Genomic DNA, 27031 nt, shown 5'->3' on the forward strand with positions numbered 1-27031 from the left:
GTTGTTGGCTCAGAGAAATCAGGGGCCTGAGGCTAGAACTGTCTGAGAGGGACCAGTTGCCCGTAGAAGGGGAAGGGCCTCTTGAACATAGATACAGTCATTCTGCTCTTGCAGTGGAGTCATTCTACATTTCACGGCAGGGCCTTGGAAGATAATGAAGAATTGTTTTGCAAGGGCAGAATTGGCCTTTGGAAACACAGGGTTATGAGAGCTATGAGACCCACTAATGTTTTATGACCGATCGCCTGGTCATGCCTCACTGTCTCGGAGTTAGAATCAAAATGTGGAAGAGGGCCTTAGAGGACTTGTTAATTGTCCCCCCTCACTTCATGGTCTTTAATCGGAGTTTCACTTTTGCAAGTCTCGCAGAGAGAGCGTTCAGGACAGCGGCCTCTTCTACCCACGTTATTTCCTAGACCCGAAGAACATTAGCGCTGGAAGGTGCCTTTGTACTCTCTTGGTTTTACAGACGAAGCAGTTGAGGCCCCAAGAGGTTAGGTGATTCCGCAGGATCACACGGCTGACTAGAAATAACAGAATCAGTGAGCGCTGATGCATGTGGGGGCTCGATGTCAGCTCAATCTGATCTGACCGTCGCCAGCGCAGACTAGGGCCTGGGACTCGGGTCACTGACACTGGAAACAGTATTCTGTACTTTGGGGGTTTTGGTTTTTGTTTTCTCTGCTTTGGAAAATGTCAGTTTCTCATTTTGACTGAGGAATGTTATCTCCTAATGTTCGAGCACAGAAATATCAAAATGCTCCCAGGAGCCACGTGTGTGAGTGCTGAGGCCAGTGTGAATCTTCCCTTTGAAGGTTTAGCCGTAATTTCTGTTATTGGGAGCAGACTTAGTACCAAGACAGAACGATCAGGGATGTGCGCTCCAGGCAGCGCCGGTAAATGCGTGCTGGAAATAATAAGGGTGGTTCGGTGAAAACCAAACAAAATAGAAGCTGTTTTTGTGAGTTGTTCATCTTATTGAAAGGGAATGTAGTTCGCAAGCTTTGTAAAACATGGATTTTAGGACCCGGGCTGTAAGTAGGTAGGTGGGTCAAAAAGCGATGGGGGAAGTATTGTAAGATTGGATATCAAAGGCGGACAGGTCTTGGCACCATTTGAGATGTGACTTATTCAGGATGTTGTATGATGAGAGAGGCATGACCTAAATTTCGAAAAGATTGAAGCCTGTGGTATCCTGAAAAGGAAGAGACTAAGAAAGCATTGCTCATACTTACGGTTGAGCAATGGCCTATGAAATGTAACTTGTGTGTGACCGTCGTACTGTCGCGTCCAAATATTCCAGTGGCCTCAGAACATGGTTGTATGGATTTCTTTTGTTTCACTGTTGTGAGGTTGTAGTTGTATAATTAAGATCCATTCTATAATGGGAAGAGGTTTACTTTAATATTCATTCATGAGCTTGGGAAAATTCTTTTCCTTTTCTCTTTTACGTAAGCAGTAATTTGAATACCTGGAATATTACAGGAGATGAGACGACAATCTAGGCCAACATTCTAAAGTCAGTCTTTATATATGTATAACCTCTAGACACTACAAGCAAAATAATCTCGTTTATCGGGCAAGAAGGTAGTTGAATTTATCATTTTTTCAATAATCAGTGGCAAATGCTCTTCAAAAAATAACGTTCTAAATCTTAGGAAGTTTTCACGGTTAGAATACCTCATTTTTTCTCTTCTTCATTCAGTTTATATCACTGATGATTAGCACCATGCTAACACACAGTAGAAACTCAATGAATGCTTGTGAAGATGAAATGATAACCTTAGAAGAGGAAAGTGGAAAGTTTCTAATTTACCAGTAATGTTAGGATAGTATCTGTGTATCTAGTAGACTTCCTTTTTTTTTCTAGGTGGTGTTTCTTCACTGGATTCACATCCTTTTGTCTATAACGTGCACGTCTAAAAATGGAAAACTAGTTTGTTTTACAAAACCACACCATGAAATTGATGTTCATAGTTTTCACCTTAAGGTGCCTTGCAAGATACCAGGTCACCCAAGAAGTACGAAACTGTTCTCAGTGCAGCTTTATTGTAATACAGCTTTTTGTAATCCAATCTTCCGGGAAATGTGCGTCCATGTTTGGTGTGAGCTGGTAACTTGCTGTTAACCAGGCCATGCAATTAATGCAGAATGCCTCCTGGCCTTAGCCTTCAAAACAGATGCTTGCAGTCGTTTTCTTTCTTGTTCACCAGCAGAAATCCTGTTTAATACTAGCCTGTTAAGCTTTTTGTGGTAATAAAATTTTATTCAAGGGTTTCTCGTGGGCCTGGACGTGCAGAGATCGTCTCCACCGGCCAATGATTGAACACAGTGGGCGAACCTAGGCAACGCAGCCTTGAAAGGGAGGTTGGCCCGGACTGTTGCGTGAGAAATGCTGTAGCAGGGCTGCAGTAACTCTCCTTTCTCCTGGCGATGTTGTACCAAGATGGCTTGGTAGAGGCATCGCAGACCCATAGAACCCCAGAGCTGGAGGCAGCTGAATGGGACAGCTCCGCACCCCGTGCTTCGATCACATTCTCTGCAGCGCCCCCGCCAAGAGGCTGGCCATCAGTAGAGGAGACGCTCTGCATTTCGTCTGCATTTTGACCCCTCCATGCTCAGCCCCAGCTGTTAGTTCTTCCTCCCTGTGAACGAATATCCTCTTTCCTGGTAGCTGCTCCTCGCTGGTTCTCATCCTGTTCCCTGGGGTGAACAGAACAATATTTTGTCTGTCTTTAGCATCACCTCCCACCGGATGAAACGTTCGAGGACTCATTTGCAGTTCGAATGAACTCCCCTCCCCTCCTCTTTCTTTGGAACTTGCCTCATCCTTCAGGGCCCAGCTCAAATGCTACCACTTCTCTTCTGTGATGCCTTCACAAGTAAATACTAATTGCACTTCCCCCGGGCTCTTGAATTTCTTGGCCTGTTCTTCTGTCACGGCCCAAATCCAACTTCCTAGTATTCTTGGTAGTTGCCGACATACTTGCTTTCCTGATTTGTTGACACGCTGGATCTTGTTAGGACTTCTGTGTGCAAATAGTCAGGGCCCATGGATTGCCAGATTGAAATAGCCCTGGATTGATGTATAAGAGTATAGCCTCGGGTAACGTTCACTTCTGCAACAGATGGACCTAAACGTGCCCTATTTGTGGGCCTGTCCAAAAAAGTTGAATTTTGTTTCGCACATAGAAGCCCAAGGTGGGTGTTTGTGGTTGGCGGGGGCACCTGTTCTCCGCGTGGCCGTTCAGGGATCCAGGCTGAAGAGTCTCTGTCCAGCTTAGTCATCCCTATCCCTGTGAGCTGGAAGCGGGGAGCGCAGCATGGAGTGGTGCGTGTTGAGTTCTAAGGACCAGGCCTGCCTGGATCTCTGTCGCTTCCGCTCGCATCCCATTGGCTAGAACTCGGGCATGTGGCCACATTAGCTAGAAGAGGGAGTGGGAGATGTGGTCTGTCTGTGAGCCCAGGAGGGTAAGATTTTGGTGATGAGGCTGCAGTCGCCGCCTCAGAACACTTAGGTTGAATTGAAGCGCTGTGGCCACTTTCTGTGAAAATTGTAGTATGGCTTCATCACAAACAGGTTTTATTATATAATCATAGTATGCTAAAAATTCCCACAGTGTCCTTTAGACAATCTGTTTAGTTGGAAGACTTAAAAAAATTGTTCTGTATTCATGTTATTTTAAATGAAGAGGATCACAGTTTCAAACACAACTCAGTTTGTTTGTTTGTTTAAGTTTTTAAAAATTGTTTTGGAATCTCAGTTTCCATTGAGGAAACCTAAATTTCTTTGGTGAACTTCATCTTTTGGGAATAGTCAGTTCAACATCCATGCCCTGTATGCACTTCTTCTCTCCTCTCCTCAGAGCTCCTTCCCATCTTCCTCCCCAAGGTGGCATCTAGATAGACGGAGAAGCTAGGGTTTCATCATGGCATTGGGGCAGGCATCCTGTCCTGTGGATCTCTGCTGGGCTCAACGCAGGACTACTGGTCTGTTCTGTCCCTGGAGGTCTTGACGTGCAGCTAGTCCCACCTTATTCTTTTGGCGTCTCTGATGACATGTGCTGTTAAGGTCTGGGGTCCCGGCCCGAGTCTCTAGTGGTCAGCTTTCCTGCGGTCTGAAGTCCCATGAAGACTGTCAGCCTCTCTGGCTGTAGTGCTCTCAGCTCTTTTGTGCCCTCGTTGGGAATCTTCAGACTCTTGGTTGCTTTCTACCCACTGTGCTAGAAGAGGCAAGAGAGTTCAGCCCCTTTTTGCAAAAATCGCTGCCTTACCACCAGGGGGTTGTCAGGCCTGAAGCCTCTAGAATCTGATGGTTGGATGGGTCAGGGAGGTCTTTAAAACAAGCAATACAGAAACGTCTTACGTTTACAAGTTCTGTCAAAGTATCTGACCGTATGAATGCACAGCGAGGGACCCTCCCAGAGCCTCGGGAGGGGCTTGTCAAGTGAGAGTCCTAAAGCTCACGCTTCATTAATGCCTTCATAGTAAATGTGCCCCCGGATACTTCTATAGCCTCATACCTCTTGCTCCCTGCGCCAACCCCCCCAAATATACCAGGCTCGGAGCCTGAAGGGTGAGTATTCATGTCAGCCCCAGCTAGGTGTACTGCAATTCAGTCCTGGCACGAACTACCCAGAGTTAGACCCCACAAGTTAAAGGGCTCAGTTTCCCCAACAAGACCGGGCTCACTTCCGATGCCAGCCACACTTTGGGCGTCCCTGCGCCACCAGCACTGCTGACTGACGGGCTCTGAGTTCAGGGGTTCTCATGGCCCCCTCAGGTTCAGTAATTTGCTACAATGAATCACAGGGTCAGGAAAGCACTACTGGTGGTTACAGTTTTATTTTGAAAGATACAAATCAGGAGGGCCAGCCAAATGAAGAGGGACGTAGGATGATCTCTGGGAGGGGACACAGTTTCCCTGCCGTCTCCTCATGGAATCGGGGGGCATCCCCCCGGGCACATCCGTGTGCTCACCAACCAGGAAGCTCCACTGAGCTTCAGTGTGTAGAGTTATTACTGGGGTCTCATCCGCATGGGAGGGGCTGGCTCGATGGCTTACAAATACTGCAGGCAGCAATATCCTCAGGGCTGATCTCTCACCGCTCTTCCTCTCAGCTCCCTTTCTCCCAGGGCAGAAGGCTCTCTATCTTGCCTTCCTGTCTTACAGCAACGTCCCGTACACCCGTGGCCTGGCCATGGTGCTCTTCACTGTGGCTTCTAGAGCAGTTCTGGGGATCCCTGCCCACCTGGCTTAGCTCCTGATTACAAGGAGCCTTTGGAATTGAGGGAACTCCTCTCCATCAAGGAAGCCTGATTTAGACTGCTGTCTGATGGTAGACTCGAAAATCCTCTTTTGGAAGTCAGTGGTGTCATTTTGTCTTTTTCGTCGTCTTTGCTTACCACGTTATCGTCATCCTCCTCAAGGCAATAGGTGGCTCCCCTGAACAGGGAATGGTCCCTTTAGAAAGTGTGGAAGAGAATACTAATGGTGGTTTTAAAGGTATTTCTGTCCGGGCTTCCCTGGTGGTGCAGTGGTTGAGAGTCCGCCTGCCGATGCAGGGGACACGGGTTCGTGCCCCGGTCTGGGAAGATCCCACATGCCGCGGAACGGCTGGGCCCGTGAGCCATGGCCGCTGAGCTTGCGAGTCCGGAGCCTGTGCTCCGCGGCGGGAGGTGCCGCAACAGTGAGAGGCCCGTGTACCGCAAAAAAAAAAAAAAATTATTTATGTCCATTACCATTTTATAGCTTTCCCATGGGGTACCCAAGGTGATAATAGTGCTCTTTTACGTATTGTGTGTGTGTGTGTCTGTGTGTGTGTGTGCATTTGCACATAACCAGTAATTTGCTCACGTTGATAATTTCTTGGAAAAACATCTTTATTTATGTGTGAGGGCAAGCATTAGTAGAGCTAAATTGGCAGACGTCTGATGAGCCCAAGGGGTCAGGTGTTTTTGGTTTAACTTCAGCCAGGTGTGCACGGGCTGTGATGTTGCTAGTATTGTAATCATGGTTGAGGCAGGAGCTCTGTAAAATTGGGGTGTCTGTAAGACTAAACGGTGGGAGGGTGAATTCCGGAATGCCTGGTTTTTCTGTTCTTCCTGTTCCTTTGGTCCTTCTGCCAACTTCAGAATCCTTCCCTTCCTAAACATTTAGTGACATCCCAGAATTTAATTGCCAAGTGATTGATTCGTGCCCTTCAGCACTTGAAGATAATTGGAATGCAATCTAAATTATGTGCTCTGTACAATAGTTAACTGCCAGCCTGATGGAGGGAACAAACTTTGGAATATGCTTTTGTTTCACAGTCGATCTGATGTCTCAGAACTGTAATTTGGAAAGGTTCTTGTTTGCTGGTGTCTCTCACTGCGGTCCTTATGTATGAGTGTGAGGGTGCTTCTTTTGGTATACTCTGTAAGCCCCTGGTGATGGTACAAGCTCTGTTTCTACAGTGCTCTGTACTGTTGGGTCCCAAACCGTGTTATGTAAATGACGGGGGGAAGACTCAGATCTTTAAATCTCATGATAGACACAGCTAGTTTTAGAAGCCCCAGGATTTCCAGAGGGACCTTGAGGAAAGGCAGCACAGAACATCATTTTTCCCTTCAACCAGTCTGTCACCAGATAAGAGCCTGAGTTTCCCACAATTTCGGTGCCTGAATGACGTCTCCATAGTTAGGTCTACTGACCCCTAGAAGGATTTTTGGGGTTTCCCCTTCCCACAGCTCAAAGTGGAGAGAACAGAGTAAGAGACTCCTGAACCATATAATAATAGAGGGAATCGGTAAAGTAACATGTAACAGGAGTAACACACAGGAGTTTACCTGTATGTCTTGAAAAGCTACCTAACACCAGGTTGGAAATACAGGATGAGGTCCCGTAGTCAGCTGTCCACTACCACCAGCCTGTGCTAACACCTACGCAGGGAAAAAGGCAGAGAAATCCAAGGAAACTTGAAACAAAGAACTGGGAAGAGTACCGAGAAAGTCTAAAGAAGTTGGGATTTCAAACAAAATATTTGAAATTCTGTTGAAATGCACAATGAGAAATAACAAAATATTTCCTCATCTATACGAAGAGGATTTTTCTCTCTCTAGAAATCTTTGAAACAGGATAATGTCTCCTCTGTTTGGGTTGGATTAAGTACGATATGATCCAGCCTGAAACCAGACAGGGGCTGGAATCGCCTAGCCATAATCACAGCTGAGAGCATCAGTGATTCTTCGAGATGTCCTTTTCTCCCAAAAGACCTCATTTTATCCGGGCAAGGTTTTGGGGGATCCTTTATCCAAAGTGTAATGTGCATGATACCTTTAGTATTTTGCTTTGTCACTTTGTATCATCTTTCCTTGCTTTTTGTTAAAAGACATAAAAATTCATTTTCTTTTAGCAAATGGCGTTTTTTAGCTCTTCAACCTGGGTCATCAGATTTACTGGGGCAAAATGGCTAGCAAGCTGCATTTCCGTTTTTATACACAAGGGAGAGCTAAGGCCCTAGAAAATGGATTTGGGTTTTGCCAAATTCAAGGTCCTTCAGCACTTCAGGAAGGAAGTATTGAACTAATTAACGGTGGCCAGAGTTGTGAATTGTCTGGGGGAAACATTTGACGGTAGTAGAAGAATTTTGATAACTTTCTATAAGTTTTATTTTATTCTTCAGTCCATTGGCTAGATTGTTTTCACAGCGATTGGACCTGTTATGTTCCCTTTGGTCAAAATTCAGTAGGGTCCGTTTAATAGAAGAAAGTATCCTCAGAGGGCCAACTAAAATACTAACTAAAGGCGAGAAGTGAGAGAGACCTGTTTCAATTGATTCTTAAAACTGTGATGCCTGGAAATTCAAGTCTCAAATTTTTAACCATTTGAAATTGGGGTTCAGCTCTGAAGTCTAACTCAGACATTGAAAGTAACCATGGATCGAGCTTACAGATACTAAGGAGCCCAAATAAATTCACATTATCTTCAACCACTGCATAGAAATAGATGGTTTTAGAAATATATGTGGCTGCTTTTCTGAATCAAGATTTGTTTTCTGTTCTGTTCTTTTTTACTTTTTTATCTTTATCAATAAAGCTATGAAATCGTTTTTTTATTTATTTATTTTTGACAAATAAAAGGTGTATGTACATAAGGTGTATCATGTGATGTTATGATATAGGTATACATTGTGAAATGACTTCATTCTCCCAGTGAGGCTTGGGGAAGGTACAGTTTTTTTAAGAAGTTAGAGACAGGGCAGGGGACTTTACTGTTACCGTGCTCATGTCTGGGTGGGTGTCAGAACTATGTCTTTGATGTTTGTCTCTCAAGGGAGTTTAGGATTGTGGATAAGAGATGAAAACCTTAGTATCTGATAAACCAGGGTTCAAATCCCAGCCCCACCTATTTTGCCCTGTGACCTTGGGTGCCTCGTGTAACCTCTCGTAGCTTCCTTGTAGAATGGGGAAAATACTAGCTCATTCTTCGTAGAATTTTCTGAAGTTTAAATGTGTGTAACACAGAACTGGGTATATAAAGATTACCAAAAAAATAGCTATTAAGGAAAAATATTAAATTATTTCAGAGAAAAACCGAGGTGATAAGAAGAGAAGAAATGAAACAGTTCTGTTTGTGTGTCTCAAATGCAAGGTTTGGGGCAACAGAAGAAAAGTGAAAGGGGTGGAGAAAGAGGCCCCCATCCTCATTCATAAGTGGGATTAAGGAGGGGGACACGTTTCCTTGCTGAGTCTGTTATGGGACATGGCTACAGGCTTATTTATTCACCTCACGCCCTCCAACCTGTACTCACTCAGCTATCAACTCTTTGCATTCTGGTTTTCTGCTTCCTCCGTGGCTGCAGGAAGAGCACGGGGCTAGCGGTCAGGAAGCTGGTACGTGGGTCCCTGCCCTGCTGCCAGCTAGGTATGTGATCTTGGTCAGGCCTCTCGATCCGGGGTGGAGTTGCATTCTCTTTAATGTGCTGGGACTCCTCCACCTACCTAAAGACAACCTCTGAAATCACGTGAAGCTGGTTTCCTTTTCCTTCTTACTGTGCTTTCAGTAATGATCATCCCCTGCTTTCTGATCAGGGGGTCCATTGATGGAGGCTGTTAAAAAGCGCATTGCATTCAACGCCCATTTATTGAACATTGCGGGGCTTGCACGGGGGGAATGGTGTTAGTTGTCAAGCTTGCGTTCCCCACCGTGGCTGGCCTGCCTTATTAGTGCAATGAAGGGCCAGATTTGAGAAATGCTATTAGAGATAATATTGCACACTTAGCCACCTTAAAGAGCTTGTCAGGAACAGGTCTCTAGGTGTACACAGATGGGAGTTAATAGAGATGAAAACGGATTGTGAGATGAACTAACTTCGGGAGGGCTTTCAGCTGTTCAGGAAATCAGCATAGTTTAAACAACACGCATCCTCCTTCATGTTAGACTTTTAGTGTCATGTCTCCAGGGATGTTATTTATGAGTTTCCCTCCTCCCATCCTCAGACTCTGGAGGACAGCTGCTCTTTGGCACATGGTATGGCCTCCAAACACGGTTGGCAATGGCATTCATCTCCTGGCTATTTCTGGGAGACCCGAGCCTCCCTAACAGCCACACCTCTGCTCCTCGGAGTTTCTCGCCACCCTGCTTGGCCTCCCGTGGAGGAGAAATACGGCATAGTGTATCCCCCATCCAGCTTGACAAAAGGAAAAGGGATTGGGGGATTTAGGTACCAGAACGATGAGTTGAATGAATCATGTGACATTTGCAGACTGCTGGTGTTTTAGAGAACAGCTTTCCTCTTTGTTCAGGACAGTTCAGGTGGCTATTCAGAGAGGTCAGAGGGCGCTTTCCAAAGCACATAGCATCTCTGATGACCCTCTACCCGCAGCGCCGCTCCCCACATCAACCCCTCCGGCAGCCTCCCTCAAGTGTAATTGAATCCTAGCACTTTAACACGGTCTCCAAGGCCATGGCCATCTGGCCTCTGCCTGGCCCTCGAATCTCCTCCTCTCCTCTTGCTCTCTGGGTGGCTGCCACACTGGGCTGTCTTTCTGATCCTGTGCACTTCCAGGAAGGCTCCTTCTCAGCTTGTCCATGGTTGTCTCCTTGTCTTAATGGTCGCTTTCCAGACAGACCCTGCCTGACTACCCTAGCTGAAAAAGCCAGGCCCTGCCGGTAACTGTCACATAACCTGTGTTAATTTCTTTATCGCCCTCGCCGCCATCTAAAGGTTATCTCATGGGCTTCTTCCATTGGTACTAAGCTCCAGGAAAGCCAGGGACCGTGCCTGTCTAGTCCACTGCCATATCCCAGCACGGGGACAGTACCTCATGCATAGTAAGCACTCCATTAATAGTTGTGAATAAGCGAATGTACCAGCCAGAGACGAGGGCTAGGAGAGAAGGTTTGGTCCCACTCCATGTCCTTTTGGTTAAGTCAGTAGAATCCTGTGTTGTTGTTGTTTACCAGGGTGGATCAAGGTAGAAATTGCTGGCATTCTTTCCCATTAGATTCACAATCTGTGTCTTCATGTGAAGATCTCCTCCCTAAAAGAATGCTAAAGGCATGTGCAGTTTGGACATAAGTGTTCTTGAGCTTTTCAAGAGTTTGAAGGCTCTGTTCTAATTTCAGAACACACTGATGAAGATTGTTTAAATACGCATAAAAAATACAACCATTGCTTCAACCCAGCTATTCCTTGGAAATTCTCCTAGATTTTACAACAGCTGTCTTCCAGCTTTAAACCCTCATTTCTTTTCCAACAAAAACCAGATTAATATATCTAATCTAACTCAAAATGAAAAGGCAAAAAAGTACTAAATTAATTGGGTTTTCATTTCTATTTCTGTACAAGAGAGTCTCCAACGGAGAATGCTGATTTTAAGTATAAGACCATGTACCTTTTATAGGGCTTCCTTTCTTATTTTCTATTAAAGAATGTTGAACTGTCGGAATCGTGAGAAATTGTAGACAGGACCATGAAACTTTGCTCCAGGCAAAGCTTGATTCTTGTTCTGCCACTCCTACTGAAATCCAATATTTAAGGTCTCTAGGGTCATATAGTCCATCGTAAAAAGTATATTCCCAATGCAGGACACCGTTTTTTTTAAATATCTTTCCCTTGGGCCTTGTAGAATATTTTCCAAAGATTATTTAAAATGATATCCTCAAAACTTCAGCTTTACCGAGGCTGCCACTGGTTCTGTTCTCTTCCATAGTTTGCCTCTCCTAACTTAGTGGAATGCCAGGCCTCAGGGCATCAGGATATCAGGGCTCTGGTCCCAGATGTGTTATTGTTCAGTTGTGTGACATCTTGGATAAGTCAGTTCACCTCCCTGCGCCTGTTTCCTTGTCAATACATTGGAGTCATGAAGTAAGAGATGGGGGTGAGGAAGAGAGCACAGCCCGTCTCTCCTGCCTGCCCTTCTCTGACTTTGTCTTTGATGGCCCTAGAAAGGACTGTGTGGGTTTGCCCTGGTCTGGCTCCAGCTGACACTCAACCGCCAGGAACTAAAACTCAGAAGGGTGTGGGTGAGATTTTTCTCCTTGTTCTTAGCCAGGCTTTCTCTCAAAAATGCAGCCTGACAAGGGGTTCTATAGCATGTTGGTGGACTCAGTACCTGATCTAGTGTACAGGACAAACTGGTCGTTGGTAACATTTGGATAGTTGAGCTGAGTCCTCTGTGCTGACAGTATATGATGGACAGGATACCAGCGTGGTGGAGCCAGTGAAGGGAATACCTACCTGCCACCGGGGGCTGCTTTCTCTACTCAGGTAGCTGGGGGCTTCGGCAATTCTGTACAGACCAAGACCAAGAATTTTCTAGTTCTTTGCCATCAAGAAGAAACGACCCACCTTGCCATTTTGTTTAATCCCTTGTACCAAGCAGAGTACGAAACAGCTGCTAAAATGGATCTGTTTTGTTCATTGAAACGTATCAACTCTCCTGCCACATTATCAAGACCAAATCTGTTTGCATTTACTTTAATTAAAAAGAAATACACTAATGTCATGGGACATTATTGGAAGGTCTGGGAAGGATATTGTGGCGTCTAACAGATTACATTGTTAACATTCCAGGGGAATCCCTGGCATGAACATGTGTTTTGCAAAAGAGTTAACAAACCCAGTTTAGGGGTTTTATTTGCCACCATTTTATCGTGTTGCACCAATCTAATGAATGACCGTTTATTAGTAGTTTTATGAATTGTATCTTTTCGCGTTTTTATAGTCAGCGCGCAGAACACCCAGAGCTTACTATTTTTAAGAAAAGTAAAGTTTAAAATAAAGTTTATTTGGAGGGCTTTTCTCCATCATAAAAGCATAATGAGAAATATGGAAGACGGAGGGAAAGAAAATAGAATCACCTGAGATCTCATTGACCTTCACATGCGCAGGTTGGAAAAGGAGCCAAGTAAAATCACAGACAGGGATTACTTTGGTGCCATTACGTTCAGGATTATTTTTAACCTGTTAGGAGGCTTGGCTCTTCTGTAGAGTTTCAGTAAATCCCAAGCCATGATGACCATCAAGCCCCAGCCTGTTGTTGGTAGTATTTGCATGTCCTTCCATTCAGTCTTAAGAACACCCTGTTTTCCTGGGCACCCACTGCCAAGGGACTGACTTTTTTTTTAGGACCATTAAAGCACACGTGGGGGCTTGCCTTCCCACACTAGAATAGCGAGTTTTGCTTCTTCTCATAAACAGGGCTTTTATGTCTCCACTTCAAGTTTCACAGGCTGTTTTCCCCTCTCTTTTATTTTTATTTTTATTACTATATATTTTTTTATGGTACGCGGACCTCTCACTGTTGTGGCCTCTCCCCTTGCGGAGCACAGGCTCCGGACGCGCAGGCTCAGCGGCCACGGCTCACGGGCCCAGCCGTTCCGCGGCATGTGGGATCTTCCCGGACCGGAGCACGAACCCGTGTCCCCTGCATCGGCAGGCGGACTCTCAACCACTGCGCCACCAGGGAAGCCCTCCCCTCTCTTTTAAAGACAGCTTTCCAATTCCACCAAAAAACTGTTAGAACTCAGTAATAAATGAATTCAGTAAATTGACAGGGTACAAAATATACAATATGCAAAAGTCAGTTGTGTTTCTATACACCAACAACAAATTATCAGAGAGAGAAATTAAGAAAACAGTCCCCCTTAGAATTGTATCAAAAATGATAAAATACATAGGAATAAATGTAACCAAAGAGGTAAAAGACCTGTACACTGAAAACTGTGTCACTGGTGAAATAAACTGAAGAAGACACAAAGAAATGGAAATTTCTATTTCATGCTCATGGATTGGAAGAGTTAGTCATGTTAAAATGTCCATATTACCCAAAGCAATATATAGATTCAGTGCAATCCTTACTAATTCCAATGACTTTTTTTTTTTTGAGTTTTTGTGGTATTATATTTAGTTATCTTGGCTGGTTTAATCACATTGTTGTTGTTTATTTTTTGGCTGTGCCACACGGCATGTGGGATCTTAGTTCCCTGACCAGGGATTGAACCTGCACTCCCAGCATTGGAAGCACGGAGTCGTAACCACTGGACTGCTAGGGAAGTCCCCCAATGACATTTTTCACAGAAATAGAACAAACGATCCTAAAATATTTATGGAACCATAAAAGACCCTGAATAGCCAAAGTAATCTTGAGAAAGAAGAACAAATCTGGAGGCATCACTCTCCCTAATTTCAAACTGTATCACAAAGCTGTAGTAATCAAAACGTTATGGTATTGGCATAAAAACAGATACACAGATCAGTGAAACAGAATAAAGAGCCCAGAAGTAAACCCATGCATATATGGCCAATTAATTTATGACTCTGAAGCCTGAAGCCAAGAATATACAATGGAGAAAGGAAGGTCTCTTCAATAAATGGTGTTGTGAAAACTGGACAGCAGAAGGATAAAACAAGACCACTGTCCTATACCATACACAAAAAATTAACTCCAAATGGATCAAAGACTTGAATGTAAGATCTGAAACAATAAAACTCCTAGAAAAAACCGTAGGCAGTAAGCTACCTGACATCAGTATTGGTGATGAATTTTGTATCTGACTCCAAAAGAAAAGTCAGTAAAAACAAAAATAAACAAGTGGGACTACAATGAACTAAGAAGCTTCTGCACAGCAAAGGAAACCATCAACAGAATGAAAAGACAACCTACTAAATAGAAAATATTTGCAAATTATATACCCAACAAGGGGTCAATATCCAAAATATATAAAGAACTGATAAAAATAACAAAAAAAAGCTGATTAAGAAATGGGCAGACGATCTGAATAGACATTTTTCCAAAAAAGACATACAGATTGCCAACAGGCATATGAAAAGATGTCTCATCATAGAGGAAATGCAAATCAAAACCACGGTGACATCACTTCTACCTGCTAGAATGGCTGTTCTAAAAAAGGCAAGAAATAACAAGTGTTGGTTAGGATTTGGAGAAGAGGGGACCTTCCTGCTGGTGGGAACATTAACTGGTTCAGCCACTATGGAAAACAGTATGGAGGTTCCTCAAGAAATTCAGAATAAAACTACCATATGACCTGGCCACTCCACTTCTGGGTATTTATCCAAAGGAAGCAAAACCACTATCTTGAAAAGATAATATGCACCCCCATGTTCACTGCAGCATTACTTGCAATAGACAAGATATGGGAACAGCCCAAGTGTCCATCAGTGGATGAATGGATAAAGAAAATGTGGTGTGTATATGCAATGGAATTCTACTCAGCTGTAAAAAAAGAAAAAAGAAATCTTGCCATTTTCAGCAACATGGATGGACCTTGAGGGGATTACACTAAGTGAAAGAAGTCATACAGAGAAAGACATACCATATGATTTCATTTATATGTGGAAATTAAAAACAAAACAAATGAACAAACAAGAGAACAGAATGATGTTTGCCAGAGGGGAGGAAGGTTAGGGAGTAGGTGAACATGGGTGAAGGGAGTCAAGAGGTACAAACTTCCAGTTATAAAATAAGTCATGGGGATGGAATATACAGCATGGTGACTATAGTCAGTAATATTGTAGAGCACACTCGAAAGTCGCCAAGAGAGTAAACCATAAAAGTTCACATTGTGTGGTGATGGATGGTAACGGGACTTATTGGCGGTGATCGTTTTGCAAGGTATAAAGATGCTGGGTCATCATGTTGTACACCTGAAACCTATATAATGTTATATGTCAACTGTACCTCAATAAAAATTTTTTATAAGAAATAAAGATGACTTTTCACCTCTATCCTGTTACAGAGTTGGTGTGTTTTTTTTTTTACTGTCATTAAGTCAGTTCACATCACACCATACCCCTACCTAGGACTGAGTTCTTAATCCAAGTTTATTCCCATAGAATTTTCAGGACTTTTCTTGAGCCAAATCAGACCCTTTCTCTCAGTTCCTGCATGTCCTCTCCCTTCTCTGTACCAGACAGTGCTAGGCTGAGTGCTGTAAATACACATCGCACCTTAATCCCCTTACAGACTTGCAATAGGTATTGTTTCTCCCATTTTACAGATGAGGCACTAAGCCTCATAGGCCTGGAAGGTGGTTTTGGGATTTAGCATTTAGTTTGTGGTTTTTTGTCTTTTTTTTGTTTTTTGCGGTACGCGGGCCTCTCACTGCTGTGGCCCCTCCCGTTGCGGAGCACAGGCTCCGGACGCGCAGGCTCAGCGGCCATGGCTCACGGGCCCAGCCGCTCCGCGGCATGTGGGATCTTCCCAGACCGGGGCACGAACCCGTGTCCCCTGCATCGGCAGGCGGACTCTCAACCACTGCGCCACCAGGGAAGCCCTAGTTTGTTTTTAAATATTGAATGTTGAATGTATTGCCTTTTAGATTTTGAAAATGCACATCCGGGCAATTCTGTGGGAGCATGGGGCTTGGTAAAAGACAAATCCCATCCCAGTTCACAGCCCCTTTTACACACTCAATCTACCTCCTCCTGGCCTGCTATTTCGGCCGCCGCTTGAAAAGGTGCAGGAGCTCAGGTCAGATGAGCAGCAGGTGAATCTCTTGATGACCCTGGGAGGACCCGCTGCTCGAGAATGTCAAGACAGCCTCCTGCACGGGATGTAAGACACACCTCGTGAAGGCTGTTAGCCCCACCACTCCTTGAGAAACGCCTCCTTTGTGGGCTTCCCTTCCACCCAGCAGCGGGCTCGGGGCTTTTGGGGACTCAGGTCAGTTTCTCTACCCTTCTTGTTGCCTTGTTTCTAGCGGGGCCAGGGCCCCTGCCTTTCTCTTCCTTACCTGTTCACTTGAGTTTCCCACACAGCTGTGCCTCTGAGCTGAGTGAGAGGTATGGATCTTCATGGCTTGTCCCGCTTAGAGGGTCCTTTCTGCCAGTGGGGTTGGATATCTTATTTAAACCAAAGCTGGAGCAAGGCAGAAGATTGTATAATTACCAGTTAAAATAGAGGCAGTTTAAAGAGGTGGGCTGCAACAGGGCAAACAAAACGCAAAAATCTTCATTTTGCCCCATTGATCTGGCTTAGTTTAATTCTCTGTATAATCCTGTAGCCTTTCCTTGAACGGTAATCTTTTAAGCCAGACCTTAGAATGTACTTCCCTGGTAAAACCCTGTCATTTTGAGAAGGAAAAAGAGTAAACAATAAAGACTTAATTTTATTTCAGCAAGGTTTTGGGGTCCCACTGGTCAGCAAGGCATCAATCTAAATGCCTTGGGAGGCTATTTTTATTTAAATGACTTTTTAAAAAATTCCAAAAGAGATTTCAGACCGATAGGAGATTGACATTTTAAGACAAAGCCAAAACTCATACCAAGCAGATTTAAATAAATAGTGAATAAAAGTACCTGTAACATACTGTGAAAGTACAGGGGAAAGAGATCAAGTACAGTATTATGAACGAAATGGCATTTTAGCCCTTTCTGAAAAGATGAGCACGATTTGGGTAGGAAAGAGGGGTCAGGACGGGCAGGGTGCCAGGCTCAGCGAGCCGCAGAGAGACATGGAAACGTGGCTCATGCTACTGTGACCTTGTGTTGGGAGCTGAGTCTGGAGTGGAAAAGAAAAACTAGGGTGGAGGCTATGCATGACCAGAGAATCTGGGCTTTATTCTCTTCCACAGATAGAATGGCAAGCCTGAACATTTCTGAAATCTGAGAATGAGTGATGTGTCCCTCCATTTAAATAGAGAAAAGATAACCTTTTGCATTATAAAGGATGAATGTAAAGGGCCCGAGAGAGGATGAGGGAGACCCCTTAAGGGAGGCCATTATACAATATTTGACCCTGTGAAGGGAAAACCAGACCAAGGGCAAGGAGACGACTGTTGATCAACTATTTTAGAGGTAACTGCGGTGGCTGACAGGACGTGGCATATAAGAAGGGAAACTGATGATTTTCAAGGTTTTAAATAGAAATTCAGGATAATTGGGGGGTGGGGGTAGGGAATGCTGCTGCTCTTCAGTGACATAGAAGGATCCAGAAGTGAAACATTCGTTCTGTTGGAAGAAAAGTGACGGATTTAATTTGGCACTTTGGGTAGGATATTGGAAATCCTGATTGGCAACTCCAAAGAGAAGGCCAGGCTAGAGAGAGAATTTTTGAAACTGAGTGCCTTGAGGTCACACTTGAAGCCAGGGGCAATTTGGATCTCCACGGAAGATTCTACGTCCAGAATACGGGATTGGACTCCTCACAGGTACCGGCCATCAATAGTGAGGGGCTGCTCAGAGAGCCCTCGGTGCACGGAGGATTGTGAGTCTGTGTCCAGGCTGCTCGGCAGAAGGCACCCCCGTCTAGGAGCCTTCACGGGGTGTGTCTCATAGCCCCTCTGTGAGAGCGGTTTGGAAGTTCCCCAGCAGCAAGTCCTCCCAGGCTCGTTAAGAGACACCTCACCTGTTGCTGATGAGGACATCAGCCTTATTAGTGATGCCTGCTGTGTACTCAGAAGGGGCGGCTGACCACAACTGACAGCATATTTACAATCAGTGAGAATGAAAAAAAAAGAGGGCCTGAGGAAAACTTGGGGAATCTTTATTTTAAGGGAAGGAAAATGTGGTGAAAAAAGGTAGGAACTCCCAAGACCGGAGCGTTTCAAGGAAGGAGAGATTTTAAGTAAGGAGCAATGGAAGAGAAATAAAATAGGCTTTGGAGGAGATTAATAGACATGGGAGACAGGAAACTTTGGGCAACTTTTGAAACATATCAGTGTCCCGGTTGCCAAAAGAATTTTACTGTGTGGCAGGAAGTAGAGTCGTCAGTATCGATGACTGTAGAAGTTGAAGGTGAGAAGTGGGATGAGAACCTGAGAGTGATGTAGGGAAGACAGGGTTTGATGCTAGAGTTGATAACTTTGTACTTGAGGGTTCACAGAAACGTCTAGAACAAATAACACTTGAACTCAATCGTAGTATTCAGTAAGCTGGTAGATACCTAGGAGCAGTTTTCCCAGGGAACCCTATCTAAACGTTGAGTTTGTGTTCGACTGTATTTATACTCCCTAACTTTTCCCTCCCGGTACTGTGCTAGAGACTGTAGGGGAACTGAGAAAAATAAGGCGTGGTCTCTAAGGGGAAAAAAAAAAAGACCTTTCACAGCTGGAGAAGATCTGAGTAGAGGGTAGATCCCTGAAGCAGGGACCACAATCATGGATATGAGGGTTTGGGAAAGACGCTCCAGGTGAGGAGTGTGAGAAATCACAAAGACGGGAAGAAGCGTGGCATGCTCTGGGGAGGGACCGGGCTTGTGATCCTTGTTCTGCGTGTGTTCACATACCAGGAAAGAAGGCAGGTCAGAAGGGGGAAGATTAGGTCATGGTGGTCCCAAGGCTCCAGGCATGAGACTTGAATTGATTCACTGAGGAAAACTGAAGAACGCGAATAGGGCGGTCACGTGATGTAAGGGGTATTTAAGATCTGACCAATGGGGTGTAGCCCATAACGACGTAGGAAATCCTCAGAACGGAGCTGTTACATCTCAGTGCAGGGGAGAAAAGGACTGGATGACCAAAACAACAACAAGCAAGCTAATAGGACATTCCTTGTGACCCCTATTCCAAAAAGGAAAAAAAACAGCAGAAGCCGCCTTGACTGAAATAATCGGAACCAGTAGCCGGTCTGTCAATGAAAATATTAGTTAAGGTGAGAAAATGATACGTCACTTGTATGTAGATGAAAACTTTAATGAAAACCGTACGGTATATCTGTTTGACACATTTTTGATGTAAGGCTGGGGTTTCCTCTGAGCCTGCTTACTAGAATGCGGTGGTCTGTCTTGCATAAGTGCCACACGTTATGTATCACTTAGAATTTCCAGTATTGCTGTTTTTAAGAGTGAGAATCTTTTTTTTTTTTTTTGTGGTACGCGGGCCTCTCACTGTTGTGGCCTCTCCCGTTGCGGAGCACAGCCTCCGGACGCGCAGGCCCATGGCTCACGGGCCCAGCCGCTCCGCGGCATGTGGGATCTTCCTGGACCGGGGCACGAACCCGTGTTCCCTGCGTCAGCAGGCGGACTCTCAACCACTGTGCCACCGGGGAAGCCCAAGAGTGAGAATCTTTAAAAAAAGAAAGAAGTTTTAGCTTTATTGCAGTATAAATGACAAAACTGTAAGATATCAACTATACATTGTGCTGATTTGCTATATGTTTGCATTGTGGAAGGATGCCCCTCGTTTAGTTAATTAACCCATCCTTCACCTGAGGGAGAATCCTAGTACTAACAAAGCAAACTGAGGGCAGGCTCTTCCCAAATTATAGGAGTCTAGTCCTTGCCAAATTCCACAGTATTTTGATTTGTTTTTAAGCAACTAGTCTTTTGTGTCTTCGATTGTACTCACTCTTTATAGAAATAAGAACCCTATTTTCACAACTATATTTAATTTTATGTAATATCTAATTGAATTACGTAGTTCCAATAACAAGCATAACTGGCATCAAGGTGTTGGGCAACACAGCTGGGTGTTGGTACAGAGGCAGGTGGAGAGAGCAGAAGATCCATGCTGTGGGTAGAGTCTTGAGTGGAGGTCCATTGAGGGGGCCTTCTGGCTTCCCTCAAATTTTCTTCTTTTTTAATTGTAGTTATATATAATTATACAATTATTTATTTATTTTTGACTGCGTTGGGTCTTCGTTGCTGCATGCGGGCTTTCTGTAGTTGCAGCGAGCGGGGGCTACTCTTCATTGCGGTGCGCGGGCTTCTCATTGCGGTGGCTTCTCTTTGTTGCAGAGCACGGGCTCTAGGCACACGGGCTTCAGTGGTTGTGGCTCGTGGGCTCTAGTGCGCAGGCTCAGTAGCTGTGGCGCACAGGCTTAGTTGCTCCACGGCATGTGGGATCTTCCCGGACCAGGGCTCGAACCCGTGGTCCCCTGCATAAGCAGGCGGATTCTTAACCACTGTGTCACCAGGGAAGTCCCTTCCCTCAGATTGACTCAGGTGTGCACCTTGTAAAATTTCTCTAGCTGCTTTATTTCTGGAATGCATTTTAGGGCATGTCTTTTACCTAGGAATGCCACTGCGCGTTAGAACCCGTCCCTGTGTTTGTTTGCCCCATGCAAATTGCTGACCATGTGTTAGTTGTCGGGATCTCTGATTCTGCCCGTGTTGATTTCAGCTGGGAATTCCCAGCAAAACTGCTAGTCCTGGCTTAGGATTCCACAAAGCTATGGAAACAGTGCAAGGCCAGAATAGTGCTAAGTGTGCTTACTAGTAAACCCTGGCCATATTTACCTCTGTACTTGTTTGTTTGTGCTTTAAAACTAGAGATTCATTTTCAAGTTTATTGCATTGCAAATTGTATTTGCAACATGTGTATATTGCTTAGCTAACTGGGGCTCAACAATTCTGTTTTAGCTTTATTTTTAGCTTTATTGACTTGGCATTAAATAAAGCAGGACAGTCATATTTGACAAATAGCCTTGTGTATACTTAGAAGGACCATACAGATACAACGTGAGCAAATCTAAATCTGAAATTATTGTACATTTCCCAGTTGGCTTCTCAACTTTAACTGGAACCAGACATTCCTCTACTGACACTGTCATAATGTGTGTGTGTGTACGTGTGTGTGTATGCATGTGTATGTGTGTGTACATATCTGTATGTGTGTTCATATGCATGTATCTATATAGCCTAACCAGATACTTGTGTGTGTTGTGTTTATGGAATTGTGGCCTCCTTGAGACCAGCTACTCTCTCCTTCACACAGTATACTCTTTGCATATCCTGTTTGTTTCCTGTTATCCTTTTTTGTTTCCTGTTTGTTCATCGTTTATAGTAATAACATCTCAGGCCTACGTGCTACCTCATGACCTTCATTCAGCTTCAACTCTCACACCAATGTGGAATGCTCTTTCACATTTGTAGTTCAAATTCCTAAGGGAAGTGAACTAACTCAGCCAGTCACTCTCACTTGGGTTTATGCAGAGACCCTCAAGCCAGGCCCTGCACAAGCCTAAAGACAGCCCATCCTAAGAACAGGGGCCCATTCCCAGTCCCACAGGGTGAGACCAGGGCAGGGAGGAGTTGCCTAATTTGGAACGTAAATGCCAGGCAGGATGTGCTGAGGGTAGGACAGTTTCCCTTACACTCTAGGATGGCGTGAAAGATAAAGGCTGCTATCAGTTATTCAAAGGGATGTTTTATATACATACAAGCAGTCTTTTCTTTGCCCCATTGCAACATGTACAAATTTCCATTACTGTGATAGCGTTAAGAAAATCAGTCCCCCAACCACAAATTTCGGTTATCATATGTATTAGTTTGCTTGGGCTACCATAACAAAGTACCGCAGACTGGTTGGCTTAAACAACAGAAATTGATCTTCTCATGGTTCTGGAGGCAATAAGTCTGAGATCAAGGTATTGTCAGGGTTGTGTGTCTGTGTCCTAAACTTCTCCTCTTAGAAGAACACTGGTCAGAGTGGATTAGGGTCCGCCCTAGTGACTTCATTTTACCTTAGTTAACCTCTTTAAAGGCCCCGTCTGCAAATACAGTCACATTCTGACTGTATTTGGACCTCAACATAAGAATTTTGCAGGAGGACACAATTCAGCCCCTAACACTGTGGTATACTAACTGTGTAAATTATAAGCTGTGCTGCTAGCTCTTCAGTCCACAAATCACTATATAAATAACAGATGCATATCATGATCAGTGACCAATCATATCACTTCTTCCAAAGTGTGCTGGTGATTGGTCCCTGAGCATCTGTTGTTCAGTCCATTTACAGACAGCAAAGCATGCGTTTGTGGTGCATCCTCATGTCCCGGTGATAAACCCACAAAAATAATCGGGAGAGGAAAGTGAGCACCAAACGTGAACGTGGAGCAAAGAGACAAAAAGTAACAGCACAGGAAGTGAAATTGGATGTATTTAGAAGATATGAAAAGGGCAACATCAAGCTGAAGATAGGAGACCTCATGAAACTACAATACAAATCATACTGGAAAAGCCCAATGAATATAAAAAGCAAGCTGGAGTCACCTTAACGTATTTTAGTGTAAGTTGCACTAGGAACATGAAGCCACTTATGGTTGAATTTATTTACTTTGGATTGAAGACTATGACAATAATAAAAAAAAAATCCAATCAGTCTGCTTAGTGTTCAGGCCAAAGTGTTGAATTTAGTTGCCACATTGAAAGAAAATGATAATTACAAGGAAACTGGAGAAGAACATACTACTGCTGGTAAAGGCTGGTTTCATCATTTCAGAAATGGGCATGATTTGATTATTGTTGAGTGGGCTTGGTGGTGCTGCCAGGGCACATAAGGGCATGACTGTGAAATCTGCACCCAGGTTCCAAAGATTAGTTAAGGCAGGAGCTTGTGATGATCACAGATGTTTACTGCTGATGAGACAGATCTTTTTTGGAAGAGAACCATATCAAGAGCTTAAGTGAAGAAAGAGGCAGGATCACAAAGTGGCCTTCGGAATGGAATCCAGATATTCGGCCAGAGGAACTTCGTGAAGGCGAACTTACCGAAATAATGAAGAAAATGGTTGTGAGGAAAAAGATGAAGATGTCCCAGAGGAAGTGACACCAGCCGAAAAAAAGAGAAAAGTTCACCTTAAGGGAACTGAGAGATGTCAAGACATTGAAAGGGCAGAGGATAAAATGTTGAAAGTGGATCCCTGGCAAGTTGCCAAGGCTTAGAAAAGACTTACTTGCTCTGTATCCTGAGCTATTTGATGAGAAGAAAAAGAAGCCAAGTGCTATCCAAATCTTCTTGATACATTTTCTACCATTTTAATGTCATATTTCTAATGTTTTGAATTAGTGTTCTAAATACTCATTTTACTGTTTTTCATTTCCCTGTACATGCAGAACCCACAGTAAGAGTTCTTAATGCTTTGATACAAGTTTGGTCAGTGTCGTGGAATGATCATAATTTTCCTATTGATTATCGGAACGACTTCGTTCGGTTTCACCTTGCACGGTCATTTGTATGGTCCCTCATTTCCATGCAAAACAAGGACTGCATACGTGTGTGTGTATGTGTGCGTGTGCGTGCATGTGTGTGCATGTGTGTCTGTCTGTCTTTGCTGGAAGTCTTCCTGAGATGTACCATGGTATGTTTTTATTGGTGTTGTTCACCTCAGCCTAAGCATAATTTAGCCTTTTCCTGATGATTCAGAGTCATCCTTTGTGCTGTGAAGCAGAATAACCTCCAAGTTAGAGTGTGGTTTCTGCAGCCAAACTTCAGATTTCACGTCCTGGGCCTGTGACTGATTTAATTTTTGCTTTGAAGTATAGTTGTTTTACAATCTTACATTAATTTCATGGTGGTTCGGTATTTTTACAGATTGTACTCCACTAAAAGTTATTACAAGAGAATGGCTGTAATTCCCTGTGGTATGTAGTGTATCCTTGTTGCTTACCTATTTTATACAGAGTAGTTGGTATCTCTTAATCCTGTACGCTTGGTCTCTCTGTGCCTCAGTTTCCTCATCTGTAAAATGAGGACGATAACAGGATCTCATAGGGTTGTTGTGAGGGTTGAATGAGCAAATGTGTATAGAGCACAGAGTGCCCGGCCACGTGGTGAACAGCATGCTAGCTGCTACTCCTGCTGTCAGTGGTGATGGTGGTGGTAGTAGAAGGATTCAGGAGGCCGCGTATCTTAAGATGTGCTTTACTTCCTCTACGAAGTGGCCTCAAACCACTGTGCTCTTGATCTCTTGTGTTGCTTTCCTTATGTGGCCTCCTCCCCTGTAACCTGGCTCTTGGAGGCCTTCTTTACATCTGCCTCGAGCAGAACAAGCACCCTACTCTTAACCCCCGTCTCGTTTGAATTGAATGCTTTAACCGTGGTGGGTTTACAGATGAGAGAATTGGTCTTGTGCTGGTGGCCCGTACGCCTGGGTGAGGGCTCCGTTCCTCCTGGACGGCCTGTCACGGGGAAGCCCAGAAGAGCACTGTTTATTTGGCTCCAAGACTTGCACTTCGCCATTTGTCATCATCTCCAGATGAGGTTATACTCCTAATCCTTGTGTCTTACCTATCTGTCTCAGAAGCATTAAGTTATTGTTTGTAAGCATTGACATTGTACCGCAATCTATTACCTTCTTTTGGCGTGTCTTCATTTTTTTAGTATCCTGAGAACCTCAAAGTACACAGGTGGCCCAGGCCCCCCAGAGAAGCCCTGATCTAGAAACAAGCAGGTGGAGTTCTGGCTCTTAGGGGTTGATAGGAACTGGATGTATGGTCTCAGGGTAAGAAAGCACAAGTGTATTTCTTTTAATTCTCCACTGTTGCTCTAAACCTCTTGCAGGCTCCCAAGTTCTCTCTTGGGTTCTGTGGTTGATTCCACCAAGGGTGCTGGGGTGAAGCACGTGCCTAACTCGCAAGAACAGAGGCGTTAATACATTAGGTTTGTAATGTGGAAGGGTCTACGGGACCAAAGGTTTTGGGGGGCCACCCTCCACTAAATCCAAGTCATTCTCTGGATCGAGTATTATGCTTAATACTGCCCAAAAGGTCCATAGTTGGTCTTGTGGCTGAAATAGTTTTTACAGTCCCTCTGCTTTTTCCTCTGCCCAACCTCAAATTTCTTTTACCTGAAATATGTGCTAATCTACCTTGTCTCATCTGTATAAAGTGTGGTTCCCCTTTTCCCCTCCTCCTCCAGGTGTCCTTATGTGGCTTCCTTATGCCATTAGTGGGGAAAGAAAGAGCCTTGGGTCATTTTTGCAAAAGTGATCTAAAGTTGTCAAACAAGAAACTGAAAAGCTCTCAGCACCAGAAATTCAGTTAAACCAAGGCTCCCTCTGCTTTCCCTTAATGGCCAGCGTTGTACATTTCAGTCCCAAACTCAGGGAGAGCTGGTATCTGGGTTGCCTGACAAACGAGTGAAATAAGAAATGAGGGGCTTTTAAATTATCATCAGTTAATTGCACCCCAGAGGAAAAAAAAATTTTTTTTTAACTATGCTAAAATCCTCAGCCTTCAGATTAAGCTGTTTCCTTTGTTGAGTATTTGAGGCATTTGTTAACAACAGTATAAAGTCTGTGTACAGGTATTTCCTTACATCATGGATATTTCCTTAATAACATTGAATGAGTGAATAATTGAGGATTTTTGAAAAGGCTTCTAGTCATTGTCCAGGACAAGACCAAACGTGCTTCTTGTTGAAATACTGTGAGGTTTGAGTTTGGAAGGAAAGCTAGCAAAATTTCACTAGCATTGTGTTAGGTGTTAGGATGCGTATGAACCTGCAGTTGTTGGGGATTTTTCCTTAATATTGAATTTGGTTTCTTTTTCGGGGACTTTTTTATGGGGGTAAAAAACACATAACGTAAGATTTACTATTTTAACCATTCTAAGTTTATATTTAAGCACATTGTTGTGCACCCATCACCATTCTCCACTCCAGAACTTTTTCATCATCTCACACTGAAGTTCTGTACTCATCAATCAGTCACTCCCTGTACCCCTATTCACTTGTTCCCTGAGGGCCACTGTTCTCCTTTCTCATATAAGTGGAATCGTACAATATTTGTCTTTTCACGTCTTATTTCACCTCTGGAAATTTGATTTTATGCATACTTGTTTAACAGATTGCTTTGAGGGGTGGTAATTGTTGACCTCAAAAATAAAACAATTATTTTACCAGCAAAAATGAGCTTGTTCAGGAATGGCAGAGAATCATTATTCAGGACAAGCATGCCGTAACAAAAACCACAGGCAAGTCCAACAAACAAAGGAGAGGAACGTTATTTTATGGAGAAGAAGGAAGTTGGGAGGGGTTGTTTTGAATAAAATTCCAATGGAGAAAAGGGAAAGTTCAGAGTGATAATGTTTTCTCACTGGCTGAGTTGCTGGGTTAGTAGATTTCTTATAAGAGATGCCATGTACAGTTGACCCTTGAGCTATGCGGGGGTTAAGAGCACTGACCATACCAGCAGTCAAAAATCTGTGTGTAATTTATAGTCGGTCCTCTACACCCAACTTGGGATTCAACCAAATGCAAACCATCTAGTGCTCTGGTACAATATTTACTATTGAAAGCAATCATTGTGTAAGTGGACCCGTGCAGTTCAAACCCATATGTTGTTCAAGGGTCACCCATACATCTGTTCTGGTTGGGTCCTGTAACTGGTGGTTCTGTCCTGTTGATGATTCTTCCCTTGGGCCCTGTAATTGGCAATTCTTCCTGTAATTGACTGTGGAGTGGGGCTTTGTGAGGGCTCCCCCTTGTGGCCTCCTGACTCCATTTTCATGAGGCTTCCCTTTATTTTCTACATGATAATCAAAAACTTAACAATTGTCCAGTTTCAGCCGTGGGTCTGAAATTCTGCATCCGAAATTGCTACTGTCTTTATTAAACCGAGTGACTCAAATGATGTGGCGTTTTGATCAAGAGCTCCACGTTCAATTTTTTGTTGTTAAATATTCCTATTATAAGAAAGTTTCTCATACAAGAAATCTTAAATTTTTCTTAAAAAGTCCACTTATTGGTTGTCGCTGCTGCTGCTGCTATTAATAGCTCTGATTGTTTGGAGGTTCACTACCTGTATTATTTGCTTCCAGGTCTTAGCAGGGCTTGAGGGAGGTTTAGTCTCCCTGAATACTGAAA

General features: G+C 44.0%; 1 protein-coding gene across 5 annotated transcripts in view; it reads left to right on the forward strand.

Moving 5' to 3' along the window:
- The window catches only part of SMARCA2 (SWI/SNF related BAF chromatin remodeling complex subunit ATPase 2), a 172854-nt gene that overhangs the window by 107783 nt on the left and 38040 nt on the right, over window positions 1–27031 (forward strand). The window lies entirely within an intron of this gene.

The sequence above is a fragment of the Delphinus delphis genome, chromosome 6, assembly GCF_949987515.2.
Source record: "Delphinus delphis chromosome 6, mDelDel1.2, whole genome shotgun sequence".
NCBI lineage: Eukaryota > Metazoa > Chordata > Mammalia > Artiodactyla > Delphinidae > Delphinus > Delphinus delphis.